Source organism: Arachis stenosperma, chromosome 4, assembly GCF_014773155.1.
Source record: "Arachis stenosperma cultivar V10309 chromosome 4, arast.V10309.gnm1.PFL2, whole genome shotgun sequence".
NCBI lineage: Eukaryota > Viridiplantae > Streptophyta > Magnoliopsida > Fabales > Fabaceae > Arachis > Arachis stenosperma.
This window is the reverse complement of record NC_080380.1, coordinates 114,937,574-114,951,559: the sequence shown is the minus strand read 5'-3', so window position 1 is coordinate 114,951,559 and position 13,986 is coordinate 114,937,574. Positions and strand designations below refer to the sequence as shown.

General features: G+C 40.8%; 1 non-coding gene across 1 annotated transcript; it reads right to left on the bottom strand.

The window, feature by feature from the left end:
• Positions 1–10,481: 10,481 nt before the first annotated feature.
• On the bottom strand, positions 10,482–10,589 carry LOC130978053 (small nucleolar RNA R71). Its single transcript, XR_009085717.1, has one exon. It is a non-coding gene; the product is annotated as a small nucleolar RNA R71 (small nucleolar RNA).
• Positions 10,590–13,986: the final 3,397 nt, after the last annotated feature.

Here is a 13,986-nt window from a genome sequence, read left to right as displayed (position 1 = left end):
TCTGAATGGAGCATCATAGGTATCTTCTATGATGGTCTGTCTGAACTGTCCAAGATATCATTGGACAGCTCTGCTGGAGGATCTCTTCATCTGAAGAAGATGCCTGCAGAAGCTCAAGAACTCATTGAAATGGTTGTAAATAACCAATTCATGTACACTTCTGAAAGAAATCCTGTGAACAATGGGACGAATCAGAAGAAAGGAGTTCTTGAGATTGATACTCTGAATGCCATATTGGCTCAGAACAAAATATTGACTCAGTAAGTCAATATGATTTTTCAAAGTCTGTCTGGAATGCAAGCTGCACCAGGCAGTACTAAGGACGCTTCATCTGAAGAAGAAGCTTATGATCCTGAGAACCCATCAATGGAAGAGGTGAATTACATGGGAGAACCTTATGGAAACACCTATAATTCTTCATGGAGAAATCATCCAAATCTCTCATGGAAGGATCAACAGAGACCTCAACAAGGTTTCAGCAACAATAATGGTGGAAGAAACAGGTTTGGCAATGGCAAGCCTTTTCCACCATCTTCTCAGCAACAGACAGAGAATTCTAAGCAAAGCCACTTTGACTTAGCAACCATGGTCTCTGATCTAATCAAAACCACTCAAAATTTCATGACTGAAACAAGGTCCTCCATTAGAAACTTGGAGGCACAAGTGGGTCAGCTGAGTAAGAAAGTTACTGAACTCCCTCCTAGTACTCTTCCAAGCAATACAGAAGAGAATCCAAAAGGAGAGTGCAAAGCCATCAACATGGCCGAATTTGGAGAGGAGGAAGAGGCAGTGATCGCCAATGAGGAAGACCTCAATGGATGTCCACTAGCCTCCAAAGAGTTCCCTAATGAGGAACCATGGGAATCTGAGGCTCACATTGAGACCATAGAGATTCCATTGGAATAACTTCTGCCATTCATGAGCTCTGATGAGTATTCTTCCTCTGAAGAGGACGAAGATGTCACTGAAGAGCAAGTTGCTAAGTACCTTGGAGAAATCATGAAGCTAAATGACAAGTTATTTGGTAATGACACTTGGGAGGATGAACCCCCTTTGCTCACCAAAGAACTGTATGACTTGACTAGGCAGAGATTACCTCAAAAGAGACAAGATCCTGGGAAGTTCTCAATACCTTGTACCATAGGCACCATGACCTTTGAGAAGGCTCTGTGTGACCTAGGGTCAAGCATAAACCTCATGTCTCTCTCTGTAATGGAGAAGCTAGGGATCTTTGATGTGCAAGCTGCAAGAATCTCACTAGAGATGGTAGACAATTCAAGAAAACAAGCTTATGGACTTGTAGAGGATGTTCTGGTAAAGGCTGAAGACCATTACATCCCTGCTGATTTTATAGTCCTAGAGACTGGGAAGTGCATGGATGAATCCATCATCCTTGGTAGACCCTTCCTAGCCACAGCAAAGGCTGTGATTGATGTTGACAGAGGAGAATTGATCATTTAAGTGAATGAAGAATCCTTTGTGTTTCAGGCTCAAGGATACCCCTCTGTAACCATGGAGAGGAAGCATGAAGAGCTTCCCTCAAAACAGAGTCAAACAGAGCCCCCATGGTCAAACTCTAAGTTTGGTGTTGGGAGGCCACAACCAACTTCTAAGTTTGGTGTTGAACCCCCACATTCAAACTCTAAGTTTGGTGTTGGGAGGTTCCAACATTGCTCTGAGTATCTATGAGGCTCCATGAGAGCCCACTATCAAGCTACTGACATTAAATAAGCGCTTGTTGGGAGGCAACCCAATGTTATATTTATCTATTTTCCTTTGTTATTTTATGTTTTCTATATGTTGATGATCATGGGAAGTCACAAAATCAATTGAAAAAGCAAAAACAGAATGAAAAACAAAAAGAAAAAAATAGCACACCCAGGAGGAAAATCTTCTGGCGTTTAAACGCTAGTGAAGATAGCAGAATTGGCGTTTAACGCCCAGTCTGTCACCATTCTGGGCGTTTAACGCCAGAAAGGAGCACCAGACTGGCGTTTAACACCAGGAATGGGCAAGAAGCTGGTGTTAAACGCCAAAAATGGGCACCAGCTCGGCGTTTAATGCCAGGATTGGCAGAAGGAGCATTTTTGCTCGCCACTTGGTGCAGGGATGAATTATCCTTGACACCTTAGGATCTGTGGACCCCACAGGATCCCCACCTACCCCACCACTCTCTCTCTTCTTCACCCATTCACCAATCACCTCAACACCTCTTCCCCAAAAACCCCTCACCTGTCAAATCCCACCATTCTCTTCACCACTCACATCCATCCTTCATAAAACCCCACCTACCTCACCATTCAAATTCAAACCACTTTCTCCCCCAAACCCACCCATAATGGCCGAACCTTACCCCTCTCTCCACCCCTATATAAACCCATCTTCACTCCATCATTTTCACACAACCTAAACACTACTTCTCCCCCTTGGCCGAAAAATAAAGCCACCTCCATCTCCTCTATTTCTTCTTCTTCTACTCTCTTCTTTCTTCTTTTGCTCGAGGATGAGCAAACCTTCTAATTTTGGTGTGGTAAAAGCATTGCTTTTTGTTTTTCCATAACCATTTATGGCATCTAAGGCCGGAGAAACCTCTAGAAAGAGGAAAGAGAAGGCAAAAGCTTCCACCTCCGAGTCATGAAAGATGGAGAGATTCATCTCAAGGGTGCATCAAGACCACTTCCATGAAGTTGTGGCCATGAAGAAGGTGATCCTCGAGGTCCCTTTCAAACTTAAAAAGAGTGAATATCCGGAGATCCGACATGAGATCCGAAGAAGAGGTTGGGAAGTTCTTACCAACCCCATTCAACAAGTCGGAATCTTAATGGTTCAAGAGTTCTATGCCAATGCATGGATCACCAAGAACCATGATCAAAGTGTGAACCCGGACCCAGAGAATTGGCTTACAATGGTTCGGGGGAAATGCTTAGATTTTAGTCCAAAAAATGTAAGGTTGGCATTCAACTTGCCCATGATGCAAGGAGATGAACACCCTTACACTAGAAGGGTCAACTTTGATCAAAGGTTGGACCAAGTCCTCATAGACATTTGTGAAGAGGGCGCTCAATGGAAGAGAGATTCAAGAGGGAAGCCGGTTCAACTGAGAAGGCATGACCTCAAGCCCGTGGCTAGGGGATGGTTGGAGTTTATCCAACGCTCAATCATTCCCACTAGCAACCGGTCCGAAGTTACTATAGACCAGGCTATCATGATTCATAGCATCATGATTGGAGAGGAAGTAGAAGTTCATGAGGTTATATCCCAAGAACTTTATAAGGTGACGGACAAGTCCTCTACCTTGGCAAGGTTAGCCTTCCCTCATCTCATTTGTCACCCCTGTAATTCAGTTGGAATTAACATAGAGGGATACATCCTCATTGATAAGGACAAGCCCATCACTAAGAAGAGGATGGAGCAAACAAGAGATCCCACTCATGGACATGAGGAAATTCCTCATCATGAAATCCTTGAGATGCCTCAAGGGATGCACTTTCCTCCACAAAACTATTGGGAGCAAATCAACACCTCCCTAAGAGAATTGAGTTTCAACATGGGACAACTAAGGGTGGAGCACCAAGAACATTCCATCCTCCTCCATGAAATTAGAGAAGATCAAAGATTCATGAGAGAGGAGCAACAAAGGCAAGGAAGAGACATTGAGGAGCTCAAGCACTCCATAAGATCTTCAAGAGGAAGAACAAGCCGCCATCACTAAGGTGGACCCGTTCTTTAATCTCCTTATTCTTTATTTTTCTGTTTTTTTTTTCCGAAAATTATGCTTTATGTTTTATTTATGTTTGTGTCTTATGATCATTAATGTCTTAGTGTCTATGCCTTAAAGTTATGAATGTCCTATGAATCCATCACTTTTCTTAAATGAAAAATATTCTTAATTAAAAAAGAGAAGAATTGCATGAATGTTGAATTTTATAACAGATTAATTATTTTGATGTGGTGGCATACTTGACTTCTGAATGTATGCTTGAAAAGGCATATGTTTTGAATTTGTTGTCATGAATGTTGGCTCTTGAAAGAATGATGAAAAAAGGAAACATGTTACTGAGGATCTGAAAAATCATAAAAATGATTCTTGAAGCAAGAAAAAGCAGTGAATACAAAAAAAAAGAGAGAAAGCAAGCAGAAAAAGCCAAATAGCCCTTTAAACCAAAAGGCAAGGGTAAAAATAAAGTCGTGATCCAAGGCAAAAAAAGAGTGTGCTTAAGAACCCTGGACACCTCTAATTGGGGACTCTAGCAAAGCTGAGTCACAATCTGAAAAGGTTCTCCCAGTTATGTGTCTGTGGCATGTATGTATCTGGTGGTAATACTGGAAGACAGAGTGCTTTGAGCCACGGCCAAGACTCATAAAGTAGCTATATTCAAGAAACATCATACTTAACTAGGAGAATCAATAACACTGTCTGGATTCTGAGTTCCTATAGAAGCCAATCATTCTGAATTTCAAAGGATAAAGTGAGATGCCAAAACTGTTCAGAGGCAAAAAGCTAAAAGCCCCGCTCATCTAATTAATACTAATCTTCATAGATGTTTTTGGAATTCATTGCATATTCTCTTCTTTTTATCTTATCTGATTTTCAGTTGCTTGGGGACAAGCAACAATTTAAGTTTGGTGTTGTGATGAGCGGATAATTTATACGCTTTTGGCATTGTTTTTAGTATGTTTTAGTTAGTTTTTATTATATTTTTATTAGTTTTTAGTTAAAATTTACTTTTCTGGACGTTACTATGAGTTTGTGTGTTTTTCTGTGATTTTAGATATTTTCTGGCTGAAATTGAGGCACCTGAGCAAAAATCTGATTCAGAGGCTGAAAAGGACTGCAGATGCTGTTGGATTCTGACCTCCCTGCACTCGAAATGGATTTTCTGGAGCTACAGAAGCCCAATTGGCGCGCTCTCAATTGCGTTGGAAAGTAGACATCCTGGGATTTCCAGCATTGTATAATAGTTCATACTTTGCATGAGATTTGATGGCCCAAATAGGCGTTCCAAGTCAGCTCAAGAATTCTGGCGTTAAACGCCAGAACTGGCACAAGAATGGGAGTTAAACGCCCAAACTGGCACAACAGCTGGCGTTTAACTCCAAGAAAAGTCTCTACACATGAAAGCTTCAATGCTCAGCCCAAGCACACACCAAGTGGGCCCGGAAGTGGATTTTTATGTCATTTACTCATCTTTGTAAACCCTAAGCTACTAGTTCTCTACAAATAGGACCTTTTTGCTATTGTATAAAAAGAAGCTTTTGATCATGTTTTTATGATTGAACCCTCTTTGGGAGGCTGGCCATTCGGCCATGCCTAGACCTTGTTCTTATGTATTTTCAACGGTGGAGTTTCTACACACCATAGATTAAGGTGTGGAGCTCTGCTGTACCTCGAGTATTAATGCAATTACTATTGTTCTTCTATTCAATTCAGCTTATTCTTGTTCTAAGATATTCATTCGTACCCAAGAACATGATGAATGTGATGATTATGTGACACTCATCATCATTCTCACTTATGAATGCGTGCCTGACAACCACTTCCGTTCTACAAGCAAATAAGGCTTGAATGTTTATCTCTTTGATTCCTTAATCAGAATCTTCGTGGTATAAGCTAGAATTGATGGCGGCATTCTTGAGAATCCGGAAGGTCTAAACCTTGTCTGTGGTATTCCGAGTAGGATTCAAGGATTGAATGACTGTGACGAGCTTCAAACTCGCGTTTGTGGGGCGTTAGTGATAGACGCAAAAGAATCACTGGATTCTATTCCGACATGATCGAGAACCGACAGATGAATAGTCGTGCTGTGACAGAGCGCGTTGAATATTTTCACTGAGAGGACGGGACTGTAGCCACTGACAACGGTGATGCCCAACATATAGCTTGCCATGGAAAGGAGTAAGAAGGATTGGATGAAGACAGTAGGAAAGCAGAGAGACGGAAGGGACAAAGCATCTCCATACGCTTATCTGAAGTTCTCACTAATGAATTACATAAGTATCTCTATCCTTATTTTATGTTTTATTTATCTTTTAATCATTAATCCTCTATAACCATTTGAATCCGTCTGACTGAGATTTACAAGATGACCATAGCTTGCTTCATACCAACAATCTCCGTGGGATCGACCCTTACTCGCGTAAGGTTTATTACTTGGACGACCCAGTGCACTTGCTGGTTAGTTGTGCGAAGTTGTGATAAAGAGTTGAGATTGCAATTGAGCGTACCATGTTGATGGCGCAATTGATGATCACAATTCCGCGCACCAGTGTGCTATTTTTAATGTTGTTTTTTATTTTTCTTTGATTTTTGCAGTTGTTTTTGTGACTCCACATGATCATCAACCTAAAAAAAAAGAAAATAACATAGATTAATAAAATTGGGTTGCCTCTCAATAAGCGCTTCTTTAATGTCAATAGCTTGACAGTGAGCTCTCATGGAGCTTCACAGATGTTCAGAGCATTGTTGGGACCTCCCACCACCAAACTTAGAGTTTGAATGTGGGGGTTCAACACCAAACTTAGAGTTTGGTTGTGGCCTCCTGATGAGCGGATAATTTGTATACTTTTTGGCATTGTTTTTAGTATGTTTTTGATATGATATAGTTAGTTTTTAGTATATTTTTATTAGTTTTTAGTTAAAATTCACTTTTCTGGACTTTACTATGAGTTTGTGTGTTTTTCTGTGATTTCAGGTATTTTCTGGCTGAAATTGAGGGATCTGAGCAAAAATCTGATCCAGAGACTCAAAAGGACTGCAGATGCTGTTGGATTCTGACCTCCCTGCATTCGAAGCGGATTTTCTGGAGCTACAGAAGCCCAATTGGCGCGCTCTCAACGGCGTTGGAAAGTAGACATCCTGGGCTTTCCAGCAATATATAATAGTCCATACTTTGCCCAAGATTTGATGGCCCAAACCGGCGTTCAAAGTCACCTCAAGGAATCCCAGCGTTAAACGCTGGAACTGGCACCCAAATGGGAGTTAAACGCCCAAACTGGCACCAAAGCTGGCGTTTAACTCCAAGAAGAGTCTCTACACGAAATTGCTTCATTGCTCAGCCCAAGCACACACCAAGTGGGCCCGAAAGAGGATTTTTATGTCATTTACTCATTTCTGTACACCCTAGGCTACTAGTTTCTTATAAGTAGGACCTTTTACTATTGTATAGAAATCTTTTGATCACTTTTAGATCTCTAGATCATCTTTGGACATTTTAGTTCTTAGATCATTGGGAGGCTGGCCATTCGGCCATGCCTAGACCTTATGCTTATGTATTTTCAACGGTGGAGTTTCTACACACCATAGATTAAGGTGTGGAGCTCTGCTGTACCTCGAGTATTAATGCAATTACTATTGTTCTTCCATTCAATTCCGCTTGTTCTTTGTCCAAGATATCACTTGTTCTTCAACATGATGAAGGTGATGATTGACGCCCATCACCATTCTTACCCATGAACAAGGTGACTGACAACCATTCTTGTTCTACAAGCATTTGAGGCTTAGTGAATATCTCTTGGATTCCTGATTGCACGATGCATGGTTGATCGACTGACAACCGAGTGCTCGCCTGACAAACGAGCCAGCCATTCCGTGAGATCAGAGTCTTCGTGGTATAGGCAAGAACTGATGGCAGCATTCAAGAGAATCCGGAAGGTCTAACCTTGTCTGTGGTATTCTGAGTAGGATTCAATGATTGAATGACTGTGACGTGCTTCAAACCTGTAACCTACTGGGCGTTAGTGACAGACGCAAAAGAGTTATTCTATTCCGGTAGGGGAGGGAACCACACCGGTGATTGGCAGCACTGTGACAGAGTGTGTGCATTAGCTTTCACTGCGAGGATGGGAGGTAGCTGCTGACAACAGTGAGACCCTATACGAGCTTGCCATGGAAAGGAGTAAGAAGGGTGGATGAAGACAGTAGGAAAGCAGAGAGACGGAAGGGAAGGCATCTTCATGCGCTTATCTGAAGTTCCTACCAATGAATTACATAAGTATCACTATCTTTATCTTTTATGTTATTTTCGTTCATCACCATATATATCTGAGTTTGCCTGACTAAGATTTACAAGATGACCATAGCTTGCTTCAATACTAACAATCTCCGTGGGATCGACCCTTACTCACGTAAGGTTTATTACTTGGACGACCCAGTGCACTTGCTGGTTAGTTGTGCGAAGTTGTGTAATGCCATGGTATTGAGCGCACCAAGTTTTTGGAGCCATTACCAGGGATTATGAGAGTTGTGAAAAAGTATAGTTCACAATTTCGCGCACCAAGTTTTTGGCGCCGTTGCCGGGGATTGTTCAGGCTGGACAACTGACGGTTCATCTTGTTGCTTAGATTAGGTATTTTTTTTTTCGAAATTCTTGAAGATAAATTCTAGAGTTTCATGATGATTTGTTGAAATCTGGCTGGCTGAGAAGCCATGTCTAATCTGATTGGACCGAGGTTTCAACTTATCACCACAAGAGCTTGTTGATTTCGTATCAATCTTGCTTTTGGAGCAGTGATTTGCTAAGGCTTGGCTGACCTTTGGTCATGTCTAGTGTTTTGGACCGAAGCTTTCTTTGGAAGCTTGGCTGGCTGAGAAGCCATGTCTAATTCCTGGACCGGAGTCTTAGACTAGCATTGCACTGATTCCTGGAATTCTCATTAAGAATTTTGATACCTTCTTTTTCCACTTAATTTTCGAAAAACACAAAAAAATTTAAAAAATAAAAAAATCATAAAATTCAAAAATATTTCTTGTTTGAGTCTAGTGTCTCATCCTAAGTTTGGTGTCAATTGCATGCATTCATATGTCTTAGTGATCTTCAAGATGTTCTTGACGATTCACTTGCTCTGATCTTTGAATTCTATTGACTTGAGTATTTCGTGTGTCTCATATGCATTTTCAGTTCATTAGTGTCAGCAGTATACAAACTGCTAAGTTTGGTGTCTTGCATGCATTGTTATTTGATTCTTGTTGCATTTTAATTATTAAAAATCCAAAAATATGTTTAATTTGTGTCTTTTCAAGTCAATGATACAAGGGATTGAAGATTCAGAACACACTGCAGAGGAATTATACAGAAAAAGCTGAGCATTCAAAAATGCCCAGTGAAGAAGGCAGACTGGCGTTTAAACGCCAGCCAGGGCACCTGGTTGGGCGTTTAACGCCCAAAAAGGTAGCATTTTGGGCGTTAAACGCCAGAATGTATACCATTCTGGGCGTTTAACGCCAGGATGGTGCTAGGGGGAAGATTTTGTTTTCAAATCAAATTTTTTTCAAGTTTTCAAAGTTCTTCAAAACCAAATCTTTTTCAAATCATATCTTTTCAATCAAATGTTTTCAAAATCAATTTTTTTCCTTTTTAAAAGATACTTACTAACAATTAATGATTTGATTGAACATTTTTTGCCTTTTCTGTTAAGGAAGGTTTTATGTTTGAATCATATCTTTTCTTGTTAGGCAAGTCATTAATTTTCTAAATCATATCTTTTCAAATTGTTTTCAAATCATATCTTTTAAAATTGTTTTCAAATCATATCTTCTCAATCACATCTTTTTAAAACCATAACTTTTCAATCAAATCTTTTTAACCTCATCTTTTTCAAAATAGTTTTCAATCAAATCTTTTTGACTTCTAATTTCAAAATCTTTTTCAAAAATCACTTGATTTCTCTTCCACTTTCAATTTTCGAAAATTATCAATCAAATTTTCAAAATGTTTTCAAAATCTTTTAATTGAATTTTCGAAAATCCTCTTCCCTCCTTCTCACATCCTTCCATTTATGGAGTACCACTCCTTCTAAATGCACAATTCGAACCTTATCTAATTAAAGTTCGAATTCTTCTTCTCCTTCTTCTTTCTATTTCTCTTTTCCTCTGACATTTCAAGGAATCTCTATACTGTGACATAGAGGATTCCACATTTTCTTTTTCTCTTCTCTTTCATATGAGCAGGAGCAGAGACAAAGGCATTCTTGTTGAAGCTGATCCTGAACCCGAAAGGACCTTGAAGAGAAAGCTAAGAGAAGCCAAAGCACAACTCTCTTTAGAGGACCTGACCGAATTCTTCAAAGAAGAAGAACCCATGGCAGCCGAAAACAACAATAATGCCAACAATGCAAGGAAGGTGCTGGGTGACTTTACTGCACCTACTCCCGACTTCTATGGGAGAAGCATCTCTATCCCTGCCATTGGAGCAAACAACTTTGAGCTTAAGCCTCAATTAGTTTCTCTAATGCAACAGAATTGCAAGTTCCATGGACTTCCAATGGAAGATACTCATCAGTTTTTAGCTAAATTCTTGCAAATCTGTGACACAGTCAAGACTAATGGGGTTAACCCTGAGGTCTATAGACTGATGCTATTCCCTTTTGCTGTAAGAGACAGAGCTAGAATATGGTTGGATTCTCAACCTAAAGAAAGCCTGGACTCTTGGGAAAAGCTAGTCAATGCCTTCTTGGCAAAGTTCTTTCCACCACAAAGATGGAGTAAGCTTAGAGTGGAAGTCCAAACCTTCAGACAGAAGGATGGAGAATCCCTCTATGAAGCTTGGGAAAGATACAAACAATTAATCAGAAGATGTCCTTCAGACATGCTTTCTGAATGGAGCATCATAGGTATTTTCTATGATGGTCTCTCTGAACTATCTAAGATGTCCTTGGATAGCTCTGCTGGAGGATCTCTTCATCTGAAGAAGACGCCTGCAGAAGCTCAAGAATTGATTGAAATGGTTGCAAATAACCAATTCATGTACACTTCTGAAAGGAATCCTGTTAACAATGGGACTAGTCAGAAGAGAGGAGTTCTTGAGATTGACACTCTGAATGCCATATTGGCTCAGAACAAGATATTGACTCAACAAGTCAACTTGATTTCTCAAAGTCTGTCTGGAATGCAAAATGCACATGACAGTACTAAGGAAGCTTCATCTGAGGAAGAAGCTTATGATCCTGAGAACCCTTCCATGGAAGAGGTGAATTACCTAGGAGAACCCTATGGAAATACCTACAATTCTTCATGGAGAAATCACCCAAATCTCTCATGGAAGAATCAAGAGAGACCTCAACAAGGTTTCAATAACAATAATGGTGGAAGAAACAGGTTTAGCAATGGCAAGCCTTTTCCATCATCTTCTCAGCAACAGACAGAGAGTTCTAAGCAGAATACTTCTGACTTAGCAACAATGGTCTCTGATCTAATAAAGACCACTCAAAGTTTCATGAATGAAACAAGGTCCTCCATCAGAAATTTGGAAGGACAAGTGGGTCAGCTGAGCAAGAAGGTTACTGAACTCCCTCCTAGTACTCTCCCAAGTAATACAGAAGAAAATCCAAAAGGAGAGTGCAAGGCCATCAACATGGCCGAATATGGAGAGGAAAGAGAGGAAGGAGGACGCCACTGAGGAAGACCTCAGTGGGCGTGTACCAATCTCCTCTGAGTTCCTCAATGAGGAACAATGGGAATCTGAGGCTCAAAATGAGACCATAGAGATTCCATTGGACTTGCTTCTGCCATTCATGAGCTCTGATGAGTATTCTTCCTCTGAAGAGGATGAGTATGTCACTGAAGAGCAAGTTGCTAAATACCTTGGAGCAATCATGAAGCTAAATGACAAGTTATTTGGAAATGAGACTTGGGAGGATGAACCACCCTTGCTCACCAAAGAACTGGATGACTTGTCTAGGCAGAAACTATCTCAAAAGAGGCGGGATCCTGGGAAGTTTTCTATACCTTGTACCATAGGCACCATGACCTTCAAGAAGGCCTTGTGTGACTTAGGGTCAAGTGTAAACCTCATGCCCCTCTCTGTAATGGAGAAATTAGGGATCTTTGAGGTGCAAGCTGCAAGAATCTCATTAGAGATGGCAGACAATTCAAGAAAACAAGCCCATGGACTTGTAGAGGATGTTCTGGTTAAAGTTAAAGACCAGTACATTCCTACTGATTTCATAGTCCTAGAGACTGGGAAGTGCATGGATGAATCCATCATCCTTGGCAGACCCTTCCTAGCCACAGCAAAGGCTGTGATTGATGTTGACAGAGGAGAGTTAATCATTCAAGTGAATGAAAAATCCTTGGTGTTTAAGGCCCAAGGACATCCCTCTGTCATCATGGAGAGGAAGCATGAAGAGCTTCTCTCAAAACAGAGCCAAGCAGAGCCCCCACAGTCAAACTCTAAGTTTGGTGTTGGGAGGCCACAACCAAACTCTAAGTTTGGTGTTGAACCCCCACATTCAAACTCTAAGTTTGGTGTTGGGAGGTTCCAACACGGTTCTGAGTATTCCTGAGGCTCCATGAGAGCCCTCTGTCAAGCTACTGACATTAAAGAAGCGCTTGTTGGGAGGCAACCCAATGTTTTATAGTTAACTATTTTCTTTTGTTATTTTATCTTTTTTGTAGGTTGATGATCATAAGAAGTCACAAAAACAATGAAAAAAGCAAAAACAGAATGAAAAACAGGAAGAAAAACAGCACACCCTGGAGGAGAAGAAACTGGCGTTCAAACGCCAGTAATGCTAGCTGTTGGGCGTTTAACGCCCAGTCTGGCACCATTCTGGGCGTTTAACGCCAGAAAGGGGCACCAGACTGGCGTTAAACGCCAGTAAAGGGCAAGAACCTGGCGTTAAACGCCAGGAATGGGCACCAGCCCGGCGTTTAACGCCAGAAATGGCTCAAAACGTGATTTTGAGCAACATTTGGTGCAGGGATGACTTTTCCTTGACACTACAGGATCTGTGGACCCCACAGGACCCTACCATCACTCTCTCTCTTCTTCCCCATTCACCAATCACCTCAATACCTCTTCCCCAAAAACCCCTCACCTATCAAATCCATCTTTCTCTTCACCACTCACATCCATCCTTCATAAAACCCACCAACCTCACCCTTCAAATTCAAACCACTTTCCCCCCCAAACCCACCCATAATGGCCGAACCTTTACCCCCCTCTCTCCTATAAATACCCTTCTTCAACTCTTCATTTTCACACAACCTAAACACCCTTTCTTCCCCCTTCTTGGCCGAATACACCACCATCTCCCTCTTCTTCATTTCTTCTTCTTCTACTCTCTTCTTTCTTCTTTTGCTCGAGGACGAGCAAACATTTTAAGTTTGGTGTGGTAAAAGCGTTGCTTTTTCGTTTTTCCATAACCATTTATGGCATCCAAGGCCGGAGAAACCTCTAAAAAGAGGAAAGGGAAGGCAAAAGCTTCCACCTCCGAGTCATGGGAGATGGATAGATTCCTCAAGGGATGAATTTTCCTCCACAAAACTATTGGGAGCAACTAAACACCTCCCTAGGAGAACTAAGTTCCAACATGGGACAACTGAGGGTGGAGCATCAAGAACACTCCATCATCCTTCATGAAATTAGAGAAGATCAAAGAATCATGAGGGAGGAGCAACAAAGACAAGGAAGAGACATTGAGGAGCTCAAGCACTCCATAGGATCTTCAAGAGCAAGAAAGAGCCGCCATCACTAAGGTGGACCCGTTCTTTGGTTTCCTTGTTATTGTTCTTCTGTTTTTCGAATTTGAATGCTTATGTTTATCCATGTTTGTGTCTTATGATCATTAGTGTCTTAGTGTCTATGCCTTAAAGTTATGAATGTCCTATGAATCCATCACCTTTCTTCAATAAAAACGTGCCTAATTGATAAAAGAAAGAATTGCATGAATTTTGAATTTTATAATAGTTTAATTATTTTGATGTGGTGGCAATATTTTTGTTCTCTGAATGTATGCTTAAACAGTGCATATGTCTTTTGAATTTGTGGTTCATGAATGTTGGCTCTTGAAAGAATGATGAAAAAGGAGACATGTTACTGAGGATCTGAAAAATCAATAAAATGATTCTTGAAGCAAGAAAAAGCATTTGAAAAAAAAAACCGAAAAAAAAAAACGAAAAAAAAAAGAGAAAGGAATAAGAGTTGTGATCCAAGGCAATAAGAGTGTGCTTAAGAACCCTGGACACCTCTAATTGGGGACTTTAGCAAA